Genomic DNA, 19,268 nt, shown 5'->3' on the forward strand with positions numbered 1-19,268 from the left:
GTTCGCATATGATGTTTAGACAACTTGGCGTAGGCCAATATACATACAATTGGTGCGATAGGGCTCTAACCTCTCACCCTTGCTCTTCAATCTCTATGAGGCCCCTTTTGCCCACCTAATCTTCACCTTCTGCTGTAACCTTCAGTGTTATGCGGATTACATGCAGACTCTGCTCCTCTCTTGCACATTCAAGACTGTCTATCCATGATTCAGGGTTTGGGGTGCCTCCAATGATCTCTGCTTATTGCCCATAAGAAGAAGATCCTTCTCATCGGGACCACTGTTCCTGCTTTCCCTCTCTCACGCTATGGGGCCTCTTCCTTCGCCTTCCTGCGAGGCAAAAAACCTTGGTGACATCTTCGACTACACTCTCTCCTTCTACCCACCCATCATTGACCTTTCCGAGAAGGCCCATTACCACTTAAAAGACCTGCTAGCAGCCATTATGAGGGCATTATGACAATTGGAAGGGAGCAGGATATGCGGATGTGATGGCACAAAAAATGAAACTCAATGGAGCGCCATTTAATAATTGCTGAACAGATGTATGGTGAGCGCTCAGTGTACAATATCCCAATACATCAGATATGGGTGCAATCATGACTAGGAAGATGGGCAAGGATGAAGATCCTGTTGCCTTTATTCAAGAAATACAAGAGAGATAGCATCTCGAGACGAGGGAACCATGGGACAAACAGTCACATTATTTTAGCACATCTTATGTCAAGGACTGACTGAGCCAGTGCAAAGGCAGATGAAGAAACAGGTAGAGATGGAAGCAAAGCCATGACCAGAAATACAATTGACTATCGTGCACCATTTCCTATTGTTACAAGAGAAGAATAAGAAGAAAGTGACGAATAGAAAGCAGGAGAAAGCTAAGTTAGTTCAGAAAAACTGTCAAAACTAGCCACAGTGGGAGCGGTATTGACGAGTAATGAGGGTGTGGTGACACAAGAGATGCATCCAGTGCAGCAAAGTAATCTAGTATACCCTATGGATCAGAGTGGGTACATTTTTTGTTCATGGGCAGGAGGGAATGGACCCAGGGGAGGAGGACGAGGTGGATTTCAGGACTCTCGGAGAGGAGGAGGATTTAATGGCAGACAGCTGCAAGAATGTTGGAATTGCAGGAGGATGGGACATATATCCAGAACATGTAGAAGTAGAGGGGAATGCAGCACAATTGGCAAGCTCCAAGAAGGGGGATGTGCTATGCTCCACAATATAATACAGAACTACAGGAATATTATGTACAAAATTACACGCAGAATCAGGCAAGTGTGCCACAACCACAGCAAACAAAGCAAGCTCCATTACAAATGCAATCATCACAAGGGCAACCACAGCAAGTGCCTATGCAAGCCGAACAGATACAGTCCCAGCAAGCACAGACACAACAGGCCATGGTACCACAATGGAACACAAATGTAGGAATAATGCAAACACCCCCATCTAAACTAACGAGTGTGACTGTGGTAGGAGAACATCCTTTAAAAGGTACAGGGATGAATTTATATCCACAATAGAAGAGCCCATGGAGCGACCTGATTTTTACAGTAGTATCAGTAACACTGGATTCCCAAGAGGAACCAAGGGTCAAGATAACAATAGGAGGCAAGACATTTTCATTCCTTGTAGACACTGGAGCAAATTGTTCCTGTGTCCGGGGGGAGGGAAATACCCAATGTCAGGCATTGCCATGAAAAGACACAGGGATTCGCTGGGGCGATGAGCTTATTTCCTTTTACAGACAAATTACCAATCTCTATAGGAAAACATTATATTTTGATGCCCTTATTATATTTGCGGCAGACACCAGTTAACATACTAGGACGTGACTTGATGACAAAACTTAACATGACAATGGGGCTCATTACAGGATTGCTGGTAAAACCTGCTGATAGGCGGTGGGTTACAGGCAACCCGTAACACCCTAACCGATGCCTGATATCCCAGTGCCACTGGGATATCACAAGCGGTGGTGGTAACAGTAAAGTTATAAGTCTCACATATTGAATTAAAGTGGAGAATAAGGAAATACTGCAGAGAATGGTTATGATAAAAAAGAAATCGGAATGTCTTCAGCAAGATTTGGAGAAAATATGATATGGACCACTAGGCCATATGACGTAGGACTATTGAAAGGAGTAGAAGCAGTTAAAATCAAGCTTAAACCACAATCAGAATAATATCCCATATCCTGAGAAGCAGACAAATGTATATTTGAGACCATTTCGACTTTAATGAAGCAAGGAATATTGCTGCCATCAGAGTCCCCATGTAACACAGCTGTGTACTCAGTGAAGAAATCAGCTGGGTGGAGTGGCAATTTATTCAGGATCTTTGCCCTTAATCAATATTGTTGAATCAGGGTTCCAAATCCTGCTATGATATTATGTAATGTTCCATCTAAGGCTAAATATTTTACATATATAGATCTAAAAAACATGTTCTTCTCATTTCCCCTCCATAAGGACTCACAAGATTTGACTTCCTTTTTGTATAGACATATCTGCCTGAAATGCACTTGTTTGCCCCAAGGGTACTGTGAATCCCCATCAATCTTTAAAAGTGTCCTTCAGATGGACCAGGGTAATGTACAGCTTGAGGGTGCATTAATACAGTATATAGGTGACATATTGGTGTGCAGTGAATCAGAGTAAAGGTACAGGGAAGACACAGTGTGACTCATGACCATAGTAGCAGAGAAAGAATACAAAGTAGACAAAGAAAAGTTACAATATTGTCAGGAAGAGTTCCTGTACATTGGACAGCTAGGATGATGTCATAGATTATGCATATTGGGGTATAAGACATTGTATAATCACATTTGTGTGTGAGTGCATGAATTACTCCCATTTATTCGGCAGATTGCCCTACTTTATTTCTATGCTGATAAATAAAGTAATACTTTGCCATATTCTATGAGTCTGTCCGGGTATTTGGGTCTGAGATCATTATTGGTAAATCCATCTAGCACATGAGACGATTTATGGTGCTAGAGCACAAGTCATCTTAATACCGAAAGAGCAGAGGAAACACATGAAAATATGTGGTATTATCTACAACGTCTATTGGCAGAGAGGCTGCCACTATGCATCTAACAGCTTACCCATTTCCAAACACCAAGAGCCCTAAGATTAATTTCTGCAGAATTCTTTAAGCTATCAAAATGATGAGGTAAACGAGTGCACCAAGACTTCCTAAGGTCCACCACTCAGGACGCACTTCCAAGGTTTTTTACTCAAACAGTACAACTACTGATGTGTCACAGTGGAATTGAAGTATTCCACCTATCTTTTTTCACATGCAAACAGAAACCTAAAACACGCCCAAAACTATTGAAACCATCTCTAATTTTGACTGATTTCGAAAGCTAATTGACTGTGAGTGTGCACTATTATAATTGTGGAGACTGGTTAATTGGTCTTTTTTGTTGGAGGCTCTGAGAACTTCTAACATATGGTGTATGTAGAATTCACAGTAAATAAATACACAAATACATACATACGTATTGCAATTCTTGTCTTAGATTGGGTTGTTCAATAGTCTTGTGTTAAAGGTTCAACACAATGTAATTTCCCCTTCAAAAACATGTGTATAGTAATACACCTTGAAAACAAATGTAAACTGTTCAGTTTCGCTTTAGATCCTCCAAAGCTCTAACTTTAAATCATAAGACAATGTGAAATCGTATGCAAGGATCTGGGCTTCTGATATCGACAAATGCTGCAGTATCCAGTCCCTCCCCCTTCAAACAAGTGTTGTAGTGAAACAGTGAATGTCAATTTGTGATTAATCTTCTTGGAGCTGAACGTTAGTGATGTGCCTTATGAGTCTGATTTCCATCATATTTATTAGGTGACCCAGCTCATGAGATGGGATATGGTTAAAAATACTGGGAGAACTGCCTTTGAGAAGTCTTTGACCTATGCTGTGCATTCTTAACAGTGTTGTCCTGAAAGGGAGACACAAGCGGGATATGTCACGGTAGAAAGCAGATTATTCAAACCTGCTGCTTCTTAGACAAGTGTCAATAGAGTCTCACAGGAGAGCCATCACTCCAGGGCATGTCTGATATAGGACCTCTTTTAAACAAGGGGTGGGGGGCTGTTGCCTCCACAGTCAGGACATTGGTGACAGAATACATCCATCAACATGCTAATGTAGGAGTTCCAGTGGCAAGAGCAGAAGACTAAGAATGCATCAATTGAAGTAGTGGGCACCTGATCATGAAGAAAGGTGGACATAAAGAAGCAGAACAAGAGGAAATGCAAAGTAGAGATTTCTGTAACCCTGAAATGCTCCCGAGTAAAACAACAGAAACCTAAGGAGGAAAATTGATCAGGGCAACCACAGAACACAGCTGAAGAACCTTGGTATGCACCATGGCAACAAATCTGAACATGTAAATGCTGAACTGGAATTGAATTATAATACCCAGAGAAATGCAGAAAGAATCTAAACACTGAAGCACTGAATTCTTGGAAACTGTAAGAATTAACAAAGCAAAAGAAGAAAGCCTACATTACATACTTGATTGTGAGGAAACTAGGTGCTAATGTCCATAGTGGGAAATAAAGTATTTGAACATTGAAACTTGCATTGTCAAAGCAGTTGAACATTAAACCTCAGAATTGTCAGAAACTGGACACTAATAACAATATTGACGCAAACAATCATTTTAACATCAAATGCTGAAATGTGGAAAGTTGAAAAGAAAAAACAAAACTGAAATACATGTAACAGAATATGCAATTTGAAATTATGAATTCAGGAACAGTATCTTTTGTGAAGTAAACTCTCAAATTCCAAAAGTGAGAGGAAGAAATCCTTTGAGAAGAAGATAGATAACTTGAGTTATAAAATAAACGGAGAAATGTGATTGCCTGTTGAATGTGACGAAAAAGCCGACCAGGCAAAATAACATCCTGTCCTGACTTTATCTATTCTATATTATTTAAGATAGATTCAACTTTTATCATTGAGTCCTGCATCTGTGTTTGTGTCATCAAGTTCCTTACAATGGTCAAGATGCAGAAGCAGAGTGTGATTGCCACTCTGCCCCTCACATTCCATTCACGCATTTTCTTTTTGACCTGTGACTCCAGTTCCCGAAACCTAGATTGGCCCCATATATCTGTCACTGACAGCAAATGATGGTTGTTTATATTCAGTTGGATGGATCTCCCAACATATTCGAACAATTATTTTCTCATGATAACATTGCTATATGAAAGGTTAGGCAATTAATAAGACTTCATGCTGGTCATCAGTGACCTTATCACATGTGGCTGAAATAAAATAAGGAATTGATCCTGTCTGTAGAAATATCCCTTGTTTCCCTCGTGTATTTTCGACTCTTAGGGCTTCATTACGACCCTGGCGCTGACGGAATTAAGGGGGCCGGTACGGGACCGGCCCCCTTCATTCCGTCAGGGGCGATTACGACGTTCCCTTTGTGGGATCCGGATCAGATGTCTGGTAAAACGAGATGTCTTTTCCGGGTCACGCGAGGGGAAGAGGGAGGTAACAACAGGACACTTGTAATGTGCCCGTTGTTACCTCCCTCCCCATTCCCATTGAGCCCTATGGGGGCTCAAATGGGAATGGGGAATGGTTCCTGCAAGGAGGACTTACCGGGTCCTCCTATGTCGGAATGACCCGGTAAGTCCCCATTGCAGGAACCCGGTAATGGAGCCCGGTTTGGAGGCAGCCATGCAGCCAATAGCTCCATGGCTACCTCTAAGCTCGTAATGAGGCCCTTAGAGGCAATTAAGTTCAACTTTAAAGTTTATTTAACGAAATCATAGAGTGATTGTAAATCATTCCTTTCTTGTTGAAAGTATAATAGGGTGGCATGTCTGCAGGAGGGGGCTTTAATTTTATCTCGTGAACTGATGTGGTGAGCCATTTTAACAACTGAACTTGTTTTTAGAGGAGCGTTGCAGATGTAGAGGCATTGTAACAAAACGGTTTACAGATTTCTGGCTAACCAAAAAACAGCAACTCGTACATTTCCTCATGAGGTCAAACCCTAAGAGAAGCAATTCTGCATTTGCTCGATTCAGGTAAATCTCACACTTTTATTGTGAAAAACAAGTGCAAAAACAAATTGACCACCATTAGCGCCTCTCAGGGGAGATGTCACTCTCAATGACCCACTAACTGCTGTTTCTGCAGCCATTTACCATTAATCAATTTCCTTTTGATATTTGCTGTTGATCTCAAAATTCAACTTTTCCACAGAGAATATTCACCATTATCTCACTTATCGTGTCAAGAATATACTATGCCAACAGCCTCTACCTTGACATTCCTGACTTCTTCACCAAAAACTGACAATGAATATAGAACAGAGCAGCAAGGCACCTTTTAATACAGCAAGAGTTAACACAGAACGCCAACACTAAGATCACTACACTGGTTACCAAGCAAGAAAAGGATCTATTTCAAATCAGTCTACAACGTTCATAGAGTAAGTCACAGCCAAAAAGCAGAATTCCAGAGAGAAGAAATCTCTACCTGCAGACAAAAGAGAACCCTGAGGTCTAGCGATGACATATGCCTGGCATCCAAACCTGATGGAAAATAAAATACAGTGGATCAACATTTTCAAACAGATCACCTGTTTAATATGCTGAGATAACACTTCAGCCATTGGCCATTGTCAAAGATAGGCCAAACATAGACGACCAGGGGACACTGCATTTTAGTTACCCACCAAGCTAGCTGCATGACTGCGAATTAACCCGATGCCATGAGGATTGCACTCTTTTTACCCCACTAACCCATACAAAATCCCCCATACTCATGCAAAAATACCACATGCAAACCAACTATGCCACGCACAATGGACACCAAACAGCAAACCACCACACCTCCTCCAATAACTCACATTATCGCAACACAGACAATGGGCCTCATTACAAGTTCGGCGGTAACCTGTCGGTGCTACCGGCGGGTTGCCGCCAAACTCGTAACACTGTTTCCACCACCTGATAGCCCAGTGCCACCAGGACATTACAAGTCCTGGTGGCCCGGGATGTCAGGCGGCGGAAAGTGTAAGTCCCCATTCCCTGTGGAGTCCGGTAGGGCTCCACAGGAATGGGGACACAGAAGCACTGGTACTGTTACTAACGCTACCAGTGCTTCTGTCAAAAACATGCCGGCAGGGGCTCGTGCTCGTAGCAGGTCAGACCTGCCGGAGCAATGGCCCCTGCAGGCATACTCGTAGTCTTGCTGTCTGGAAAGGGTGCCAGTACATTGTTACTGGCACCCTTATTTCCAGAACGCCAGGCTTATAATGTGGCCCAATGTATCTTTTGTCCACGGTGCGCAAGGCCACCCATATTGACTCAAACACCTTGCACACCCACCAATCCAGACGAGCCAGAAGCAAACCAACACAAAGTGGGCCTCACTATAAGTTGGCTGGTAGGTAAAAACGTGCCAGCAATAACATTTACCGGCAGGTTACGTCAACGGCCAACTACAAGTTTGCCGGTGGGGCAACTGATTTAACTCTAGCCAAGAGTTGAAGGTAAGTCTGGTGCCTTACTGGCAAAAATTGCAAATTGCATTTATTAACGGCACTGGTACTACCAGTGCCAGTAAAACCAGCAAATCCCCCCCCCATGGGGTCCAATGGGCCGCCATGGAATGGGGATTTACAACCATTGACGCCACTCGGAATCCAGCAGCGCTGGACCGAGTACCGGTAATGGTAATAACGTATACCGGTATCCTGGTGGATTTGTTTGCTGGTGTCCTGGCAGATTTACCGTACTGAGTACTGGTAAACTTGTAATGAGGGCCAGTGACCGTTTGTTCTGAACTGAAACTAACAACACCATAACAAAAGCATGTGTGCATTCTCTTTCTCTTTCCACTAACAAACAGATCACTCTTATTTTCAGATCTGCCAGAGCTCATGGAGACCATGCAAATGGCAGAGACGTGCAGTATATTTCCCACTAAATTAACATATAAAATAACATAACATAACATAACATAACATGCCAGTGGGGCATTTACTGCAGTTTCTATAAATGTGCTTGATTTGCAAAGCAAAAAGAAGAGAAACAAGAACAGTTCTCCTTTGTCCAAGCTTATAAATTAGTCTCCGAGCAATGGGAAGGGGAGGGAACAGTTGATCCAGTGCTCTAAAAGCATATGTGTCCTAGGCAGGCATCTGCCAGCTTTACCCATTGCGGGAAACGTTCCTGCCCCTATGTAATTCCAAAACTGGCAGTGGCTTTTTCACCTATAGGGCAATGCATATTCAGGTGTGAGGATGTGGCTAGGCTGATGGAACTGGACTCAGAGCAACCTGCGCTATCAACTCACGCCCCCTTCAGCATGAAGGTTTCTTTGTGAGTCAGGAGGCTTGCACGTAGTACCTACAGATCACCACATGCAACACGCACTTTGCCTTTTGCATCGAGTCACCAGCAGGTTTCCAAAAGCCATGTACTCCTATGACATTAACGGTGGGTTAAAGGTAAAATCCATAGAACAATACTTCAGAAATTACAGATGGTGGCATGGGACTGGGTTTGATTACAGAGGCTGCCACTCAAGAGGTGGCAGCATTACAGATGTTTGCCAACCTAATGGGCTGCCATTTCCGTAAACAGACACCAACTATTGAGGTTTCTTGTCGAACTACTTAATTTTTGAACTTAAACAGAGGAATATTTTTCTTTTGGACCAAGGACAAGGGAGAGTCATTGTATCTCTTAAAATGCAAACAGTGCAGAAGTTGTGTTAAGAAATCAAAGGCAAAGCAACACACTATAAATTACCTAAGCAGCGAGACAGCGACTCATCAGTGAGCGAAAGCAGAAGATATCCATCCACGGCATGTTCTGCAAAAGCCTGTTGATAGAATTCCCGGATTCCAAGGTGTGCCAGCCATTCCTGAACGTCTTCCACCTTCCAGGTAACCAGGTGTTTCCTCCGAAATTCGCCGTTAGCCTCAGTTGTGCCTAGCGGGTTAGACTGGAAGGACATTTTACCCAAAGAATACTTGTCTATTTCGGAACTCAAATTGCCTATCACTAGAGAGCATTTTTCAGCTAGGCTAGTTTTCATGAGCTTGACACCAGTTAAATCTATGGCTCCATGGAATAAAGTAGAGAGGCTTTTCGGGATCTCCACTGGAGTGAACAGTATTGGGAACAGCTTTGGAGGCTTCTCAGAACCGTTAGATCGTTCAAACAAAATCTTGCTTTCCAAAAGTGAAACCGAGCATGTAAAATATGCTTCTGAGAGGAAAATGATGGCCGCCCTGCATTTCTCAACAGCTTCAAGTCTCTGGGATAACCACAGAGGCGAAAACAGGACGGTTTCATCCTTGTCAAACCAAACGTCTTCTGCTAAATTGTTTTCTTTCAGCTGATGGACTGTTTCACACACAAATTTCCTTTCAAGGAAACCAGCATCTGATGAGTATGAGATAAAAATAAATGTCCTTGTCCTCTTCTTCTTCTTTATTTTTATCTCTGGTGTCACCTGGACAGTGTTCGTTTGGCAATTTTGAGTTTCTGTTTTCAAAGGTTTTTGGACTTGACTGACGTCTTGAAGTTCTAATGCGACTTCCATCGTTTGCTCCACAGTCTGCGGCTGCTCAACACCTTCTGTTGATTTGTTGCCGTTGGTGGTGAGTTCTTCCTTTTTCTGTTCGCTCCCCTGACCTTTATTCTGTGCAGCACAGGAGGCTCCCAACAGGGAGTCTTCTTCACCTTCATGAGGTTCCATGCGGATCATTTCTTCTTCCTAATAAAAAAAAAGAAATTATCGATGGAAATATTGTGTTTTTTAGGCAATGCTTATATGCAAAATACAGCAGCATGTTATTTGCTTTCTCTCTAAATCATTACATGCATGCAGCATGAGGACTTGATATGCAGCGATCCTTATGATTTCAGTTGCATGTAGGGCCCAACATTGCCTGTTTGGCACTTGAAAAGAAGCAGTGGAGAGTGGAGGATTTGTATAAGGAACTGCATGCAGGTGTGCACCTCTGCTTGTGACTCCTTGTGCAGAGTTATGCCCCCACGCAGCATGAGAGGATGACATTCAACCATGTGTGTGTCAACACAGACACAGGATCGCAGGATCCTTAATCGCAATGTCTAAAAAACGTGAGTACTGGACTTGGCTCCTACTCATACTCAGAGGATCATTTTATCATATCTGCCCAATAGGGAGAGCATGTGCGAGTGAAGGATTTGGGGGTGCATGCTTATGGGAAATCTGCACAAGTGGGGCAGACCGCATGGAGCAGTTAGTGGAATAAACCATTTCATTGCAGATGTCGTGGTGGTTGCATAATACTCATATCACGAGAAATCCATCACACCAAATATCACACCAAATGAATGGCTAGCAGCATCTATTTCTTAAACCGTATCTGAGTAGTATTATGCCACTACTGTTACAACATTCAAAGCTTTCATGCTTTAGCAAATGTATGGTTCCTATTTCGGTAGATTCATGTTGTGTTTCGTCATGGTACATTTTCAGTGCACAGGACCAAATGTCACTAATATGATTGGAACGAGTGGAAGATCTCAATGGAAAAGTAAGGTACTGGATCAGCAAAACGACTACCCATTGGAAAACATGAGAAGAAAGGACTGAAAGAATACATATCCTTAAAATATTGGCAACTGTATAAGTCAAAGGTCAACAATTAATAAGGTATGCAGGGGTAGTACATGAGCTTAGAAACGGTGTCTATATTAACATATATTCAGTGAAACAACTTTGTTAAAGTGACCTTATGGTTCAGTTGCACTAATAAAAACCTATCCATATCATGCTTACAAGTAAAATTGAAAACCCCTAGAAATTTGCCAGTTATGTTAAACTAAGCAACCATAACTCACGCCACCACTGTGCACTGCTAAGATTAATACCCATGACATGAAACATGATATCACAATGTCATTGATGACATCACTGGTGACATCACATGTCTGACCCCCTCTTTTTTGTTCACTAACACGTGTAGGCCAGGTGGTTTTCTTCACTGACAGTTAGAAACCGAAAATTCAAAAGGTACTGTATTTTCAGACGTTACCTTTTTCATATGTTCTTACAGTACTTTCCTTAGGGTTCAGTTGCATCTTGTGATGCATATACATAGGGGAAGAAGCAGGTCAGAAACACAGCTATCATTTCTGTACATCAAGATAACCATTTAGGTTATGAACAGTTTCTGATGATACTGCTTCTCTTTGGGTTACTTCATATTCCCTCTCTATGCCACAGATTTGTATGTATTGTGGTCTCTTTATATTTTCTTTGTAGCAGTACAAGTGTGTAGCAAGTGAAACTTTATTAGCTAGTTATTACATGTTGCACAGTATGCAAAAGTCTGATACGGACGCATTCACCATTTTACTATCCACAATACAACATTATAAATATTGCACCTCTTTGGTGCATGCTGCAGCCAATGCCTATGTTTCTGAATGAGTAGGTTGCTGTACTAGAAAGAACACATGAATGGAATGTTGTTTATATCAGTACATTCCTTATTGAAGTACATATTTCATAATAGATCTCCCAACCACCCTCACACTTTTTTGCCAACATGATACTCACAATCCCTTGTAGGGACATTTCATGAAAAGTAACTGCACATGTGATGTCATCAGTGATGTCATCAATGAGATTTGTGATGTCATCTTTCATTTAATGGGTGTTAGTCTTAGCAGTGCATGGTGGTGGTGCCAGTTATGGTTGCTTAGCTTACCATAACTGGCGAATTTCTGGGGCTTTTCAATTTTACTTGTAACCATAATATGGATAGGTTTTTATTCATGCAAAGTCCCTTTCACAACGTCTTTTCACTGAATTTGATAGGTTTTTATTAGCACAACTTAACCATTAGTGCCTTTAACAAAGTTTTTTCACTGATATATATATATATATACATTCAATGAAAAAACTTTGTTAAAGGGACGTTATGGTTAAGTTGCACTAATAAAAACGTTTCAAATTCAATGAAAAAACTTTGTTAAAGGGACCTTATAGTTACAAGTAAAACCGAAAAAACCTCTGAATTCGGCATTCATGGTAAGCTAAGCAACCATAACTCATGCCACCGCCATGTACTGCTAAGACTTACACCCACGACATAAAAGATAAAATCACAAATGTCATTGATGACATCACTGATGACATCACATGTGAAATACATTTTGATGAAAAGTCCCTACAAAAAATTCTGCAGACTTCATGCCGTCCGATAGGCCAATCAGATGCCTTTCCGTGGCGCGAATAAGGAAATTGGTCAGCGGAGCGGAGCCAGATATCACTAATCTTTTTGGACCAACTTTTTGGTGTTTTTTTAAAAAAGCACGGGATGGATTTTCACCAAATTTACAAAAGCACGCTTTTTGGGATCAAGCCGCCGCTCCTGCCGCAAATTTTGTGAAAATCTGTTTGTTTGGGTTGTAGGCATGAGCAAATTTTCTTTTCATTATGTCTATTGAAAAAATAAATGTGCGACCCCCTATAACTTTGCTCCCCCTTGACAAAACCTCACCAAACTTGCCAGAAAAATTCAGAGCAGGCCATATACTTTTTTTTGGTGAGGATTCATCCAGGAGGAGCGAAGTTATAAGCCACCCAAAAATTGCTCTTCCTATTGGTTTAGAAACTTAACCACAATACACGGCCGCTACCGCAGGCCGTGTAATAAGATCCATATTTGAACAAATTAATTTCCCGTATTTTATGACCATCATATTTCCAATGCAGTCAAGTTCATAGCCCATACAATATATCAGTATTTGTGTAAACATTCCATGGTAGAGTCTTATTGAGGGCCATTGAATGGCCACCCAAGCGATCTTTGAATATGTGCATGTCACCTCTTTGAAAATCGGGTGTCCCAAAGATATTTGAAAGCAAGTAATTTGGGGGTTAATAAACCATGTAGACGACCCATCCATCCCTAATGCAAAAATGCAAAGATTTCCTTCCTACTCTCAGTCCCCATAACCTTAATGCCAAACTTTCCTTCCTTCCCTCCATCCTCACCTTACTTTCTCCCCTTAGGGTGGTTCTGTGGGCTGCCTTTCTTCTACCGCTAAGAGTGGTGCCACAGTGTGTCCATGCCAAAGCAGGCATGTGCTCATGTCACAACTAGAAATGATCAATTACTAACTTGGCAGGCAGGAGACAATAGAAATAGACCAACAACATATCTCTACCCACAGTATTGTTCTAATTATGCAAGAGATTAAAAATGCATTTTTGTATCACATTGGTGTTGGAAATTACTTACTGCAGACCTTCCAGTGCATTGTTGATCTAACTCAGGAACTGATGTTTTAGCTATCAGTGGCTGAGTGATTAAAGAGTATATGGTCCTGATGATGAGTGGTTAGAATGGACATCAATTATGAGGTATGTACTAGTAAATTCCTGCTGTTGTGCACCATTCTGATGAGGTTTTAGACGTGTGGTCCTGTTTCTCTTGATCCCACGTGAGAATTAGATGGCAATAAGAAATGTCTGGGCAGAAGAAGACATGTTTGTGCCATGTGAATGGTGTATTTTTCATAGTGATATCTCATGGTCATGCTTTGGTGCATAGTTCACCAATTGGAAATTAGAGGATACTAGTGGTACCAACCCATACTCGAGAACCTAGTACTTTGAGAAGAAACATTAGGATGTGTGTCCTTGTCAAGATCTGTGGACAGGGTTTGACAGGGAGCATCTGTAACCCAGGCATCTTAAGACTTGCAACCTCCAAGCATAACACACATTCATGTAATATGTTGGCAGGTTTGCCTCTCATACAACAATACACATCTACTTCTATCCTTCTGTCACTTCCATTTGATGAAGAACTCTATGGCAACTCGAAAGTTAATGTGGTGGACCTTCTCAACATAATATGTTCAGTTATTTTAAAAAAGAGTTCAACAAACGTTTATGATAAATCAATGAAGAACATTTCTCAGTTGTGTGTAGTTAAAGTCAGACCAAAAGAGGTATTGTGTTTGGGCCGTATTTTTGCTGGATCCCTATGGAAACATTTAACAACATTGGAGGATTGTTAAGTAACAATGTTATTCCCGAACACCAGGCATGCTTCAAATCTGGTGGTAGCACCATCCACAAATGTTTATGTTCTGCCATTTCTCCAAGAGGTTAAAGAAGGGTTCACAACTTGGGGAAATGCATTTGTTGTTGATGCAGACTTGCTGCACCTCTCTTGGCAGACCTTCATTTCGACATGTGGTGTCAGGGAGGGATGGAAATCAGATGCCAGTGAACTACAGAACCCTCCCAACCCATAAACATATCATAACTCAAACATTTGTGTTGACCTCTCTTTTATTTAATAATATACAGATGTGTCTTTTCAGGGGAGCCACCAAAATAGCATGTTCCTCCGGTTCATGGCTGAGGCCAGCCTGTTAAGTTCAAATCAGAGCAATGCCAACACAGCTCTTCATCATTCTGAAGTTGAACAACTGAACACTTTTAAATTGCTTAAAAACAACAACCATTATAACAGAGGTTAGAAGGGTTAAGAATCGGGGGCATGGGCAAGCGGCACCCAAGATTGCACCGTAGTTTGGATGCTCCTCAGAACAGGAATAATTCTTTAAAAATATGGGCATTTCTTCTTAAATATAGACGATCCTAAACCTCTAATAAGCTTTAGCTGACAAAAGAGTTTTGTTTTGCTGGGCTCCCAAAAAAAAAACCACCTGCAAAATACTCTTACCAAGTTACTGGAGTTCTCGCGTGTGAAGAGACGCGACATCCGTACCACATCTCTACAACCTGCTTTAATCTCACCAATACATCCTGATGGAGACCACGTCCTCAGAACCAACTTCCAACTCGGCTAAAACTGCCCCCCATTCTCGAATAGCTCCTTACAGAACATCTAAAAATCAACATACCAAGTTTTGAAGCTTAGCAGATCTTCTTCTTCACTTCCCCAAGATTCATCTTCAAATCCTTTGTGCCCGATACATAAATCAAGATAACCCATTAAACTCTTGGACTCTGCTCTTTCTACTTTACAAAATTGATCATACTTTGACTCCAGCTATTTTTGCCTATGTCTGTTCTTATTAACAAATTGTCTAATTGCATACTAATATTATAGCATCATTTTGAAGACTTTGTTATTCTAAATATTGCCATATTTGCCACTCTTCCCATCACACTGGTTATCATCTTTATCTCCTGTTTGTTAGCTCTTCTTCACTCTCACCTCACTCTTTGTTGTGCCCTTATATCACCCAGGATACCCCTTATCTCTTCTATAGCTCTAAATGAACTTTCTTCAGCCTCACTGCTTTTACTCTCTCACTTTTGTATTCCACCCTTAACATATTCCTCACTATCATTTACCTTTATTCTTCCCTCATGTTAGGGAACTTCCCTTATGTCCTTCCCCTTATACCTTATTGATGCTTCACTGCAAATATTTCACAATGTCACTTGCTCTTCACTCACTTTAACACCATATAGCCTGTGAATTTTCTGCACTGCTTCCTATTTATATTATGTACTTTGGTCATTTAATCAACAATTCTATGCTTACTAATCTCTATTACATTGGTAACCTGGAATGTTAAGGGGCTTAATCACCCCATCAAATGTAAAAAGACCCAAATCTCAAAATTCAAAGCAGATATTGTTTGTCTGCAAGAAACACATCTAGACTCTAACAGTGAAAATCTCAAAATCAAAGCAGCATGGATTAGTCATACTTTTTTCTCAAATACTTTAGACAAGAAAGGAGGAGTCTCCATCCTGATCAACAAACACGTACTATTTTCCTTTACCAGTGAAGAAAAAGACCCCAATGGCTGCTGGATCATTATTGAAGGTACTATTAATAACCTACCAGTGACTATAATCAATGTATATGGCCTGACCGCTCCTGACCCCCTGGTCTGGTCTAATCTCCAGAACATACTTGCACAGATGAGTCCAGATAGACTTCTTTTATGTGGCGATGTTAACCAAGTACTTGTTTCTCCCTTGAGCGTAAATCTATGTCCAATTTTATTAATTCCAAATCCCGTAAAAATGTTCTCAATCTAATACATAACTTCAATTTGATTGAATCTTGGTGCTTCTGCCATCCTAATGCTATAGACTTCATGTTTCATTCTCCTCCACATCACTCTTTCTCCAGATTAGACTACATCTTTACCAACCCTTTGCTTGCTCCAGCAATTTTAGAATCTAATATCGGACCCATAACTATCTCTAATTATGCTCTGTTTCTACTGTCCTTGAATGAGCACCTATTGCTATAATTTCTCCAAGATGGAAATTGAACTCAATCCTCCTTAAGGCTAAAACTTTCGTTGAAAAAATGAACACTTTTATTAATGATTTCCTCATCCTTAACCAACCTAAACATACTTCTATCCACAATAATTGGGATGCCTTCAAAGCCACCCTTCAGGGATTTATTATTCAATTCTCTGCAACCAAAAACATGACAATCCATATCTATTCACAAAACATTATTAACCTCTGTCAAAGACCTTGAAAGATCACATTATGCCAATCCGGATCCCATTATTGTGAAAAACATTATGAAGAAGCGTATTGAATTCAATAAATTGTGCACGGCCAAGGCTTCCAACTCCATTCTGTGCTCTAAATCCAAATTTTATAGTGAATCCAACAAAACCAGAAAGATCTTGGCATCATATTTAAAAATGAAAAAAGAAAAATCACTCATCACATACATTCCTTCCTCTGTTGGCAGTAGACTAACACACCCAAAAGATATAGAGGGTGCCTTTCTGGACTTCTACTGTCCTCTATATTTCTCTGATATCCTTATTAATGATTCTGATATTCACTATTTTCTCGAGAAAAATAAGAAAAACCTTACTGATCTCTCTCCTCTTGATTAACCCATGTCCTTAACAGAAATCAAACACGCTATCTTAGACCTCAAACCTAATAAAGCCCCTCGTCCTGATGGTTTTTCCATTGACTTTTATCAAAAGCTTTTATTGATTCCATCTCTCCAAAACTTTTACAACTATATAATCATTTTGTGAAAATTATTGGAGAAGCCCTCCTTGTATTTTTTCCTAAACAAAACAAAGACCCCTCTCTAGTTAAAAATTATAGACCTATTTCTCTTATTAACTCTGATTCTAAAATACTGCCAAACTTATAGCCAAACAACTAGAAAAATATCTCCCTAAACACATACACATCGATCAATTACGCATCCTCCAACACCAGACTAATTTTTAATATTCTATCCTATTCTCAGAAATCTAATGACCTCTTGCCCCTTCTCGCTCTTGATGCTGAAAAAGCTTTTGATCGGGTATCCTGGCCATTTATGTTTCATTCCTTAAAATGGTATGGCTTTTCCTCTTACTTTATCAATCTTGTCTGAATTCTTTACTCTTCCCCCTCCACCCGGATTCTTATCCATAATTCTCTTCCTCTCGCCTTTCAAGTTAAAAGAGGTAACTGCTAAGGATGCCACCTCTCGCCCTTATTTAACCTTGCATTAGAGCCCTTTTGCAAAGTAAAAGAACTAATACCAATATCAAAGGTATTACCATGGGAAACACAGAAGTTAAATTAATTGCATATGCTGACAATATTTTACTTTATCTTTCCAACCCTGCCTCCTCCATGCAAGACGTGATATCCTGAATAAATCATTTCTCTATAATTTCTGCATACAAATAAAATCTCGATAAATCAGAATTTACGCCACTTACTAACACATGCATTTTAAATAATACCCTATTATTTGGTATGACATGGCAATCTTCTCATATAAAATATCTAGAAATTCATATTTCTAAAGACATTAACACTACAAATACTCTTAACACTAGCCATCTAATAGACAAAAGTTACAAAAATGATATTGGGATAGTCACCTCTCTTCTTATACTGGTGGGGACACTTGGATTCTATAAAAATGATTATTAGCCCCATAATGTTTTACACTTTATGCAAGCAATCCCAACCAAATTTTATAAAAAATGTATTCTCTACTCCTTAAATTCGTATGGAATCAGAACACTCCAAGAATTGCAATTAATAAATTCAGATTACCAAAATTCCAAAGAGGTGTAAAACTTCCAAATATATAAGCCTTTATTCTCAAGCAACTAATTGTTTTTAAACACTATTAATGTCATCTTAATCAAGCCTTATTTGGATCAACATAAAAGCAAATATCATCGCCCCATTCTCTCTCTCGCATTTCTTAATCACATCTTCATGGCGTAATATTACTATGTTCCCATCTCTACAGCTCCTCAAAACCATTTGGAATAAACTTCCTATCAACTCCTTTATCGAAACTGAACTGGTAGACATATTTCTTTGGTTGAATAAATACTGCCCTAACAGATTCAAACCTGATATCATACATAGATGGTACTCTTTGGGTATCCAACTAGTTAAACACATATTTCATAACTTTGCAGCAATCCCTTTTGCACAACTTCAACTACAATTTAATATTCCTACGTCTGATCTTCCCCTTCATACTTCTGTTCTCAAATCATTAACCAAATCAGCAGCTACACTTAATCAATAATCGCCCTCCCCTCTAACAAGATCTCTAATCAATAGTGCCTCTATGAAAGCAGCCAAATTATATACATTCTTAAATTATCCCCATCTCCTAATTTGCTAATTCTAGTATTACTACACAATGGGACCTTGATTGGAACTTCCAAACCAACCTTGCAATGTGGAGTAAAATATGGAAACTTTATTACTCAACATCTATCGCCTCCAATCTAACTCAAACTCATTTCTTCTTCATACACTGTGCATTCCTCACGCCCATAAGAATTGAAAAGATTCCTCCTAACGTATCTGATAACTTTCTCCACGCAATTTTCTTTTGTAAATTTGTACATGCATTTTGGGGAAAAAGTTGGATTTCACTACCATTGTTTTTTTTCTTTTTAAAGAACCTATGTCTTTATGTAATATTATGATTGCCACTATTGTTAATCCCGATATGCAGCTGATTGAATCGCCTACCTTATTTAAGTTATTCATTAGCTTACCACAATATTACTTTTAATTGGAAAAATGCCTCTAATTTGTCCTTCAATACTAGTGGAACTCCATTTGCTTCATCCACCGTATTGATATGATATGATATGGCATTTGCAACACACCTATACAAAAGTGTTTCAAGGTGCATTGAGGCAAGGAAGGGGAACAGAGGGAGGACAGAGACAATGATCTTA

The sequence above is a fragment of the Ambystoma mexicanum genome, chromosome 5q (genome assembly GCF_040938575.1).
Source record: "Ambystoma mexicanum isolate Mex_15411 chromosome 5q, UKY_AmexF1_1, whole genome shotgun sequence".
NCBI classification, from domain to species: Eukaryota; Metazoa; Chordata; class Amphibia; order Caudata; family Ambystomatidae; genus Ambystoma; species Ambystoma mexicanum.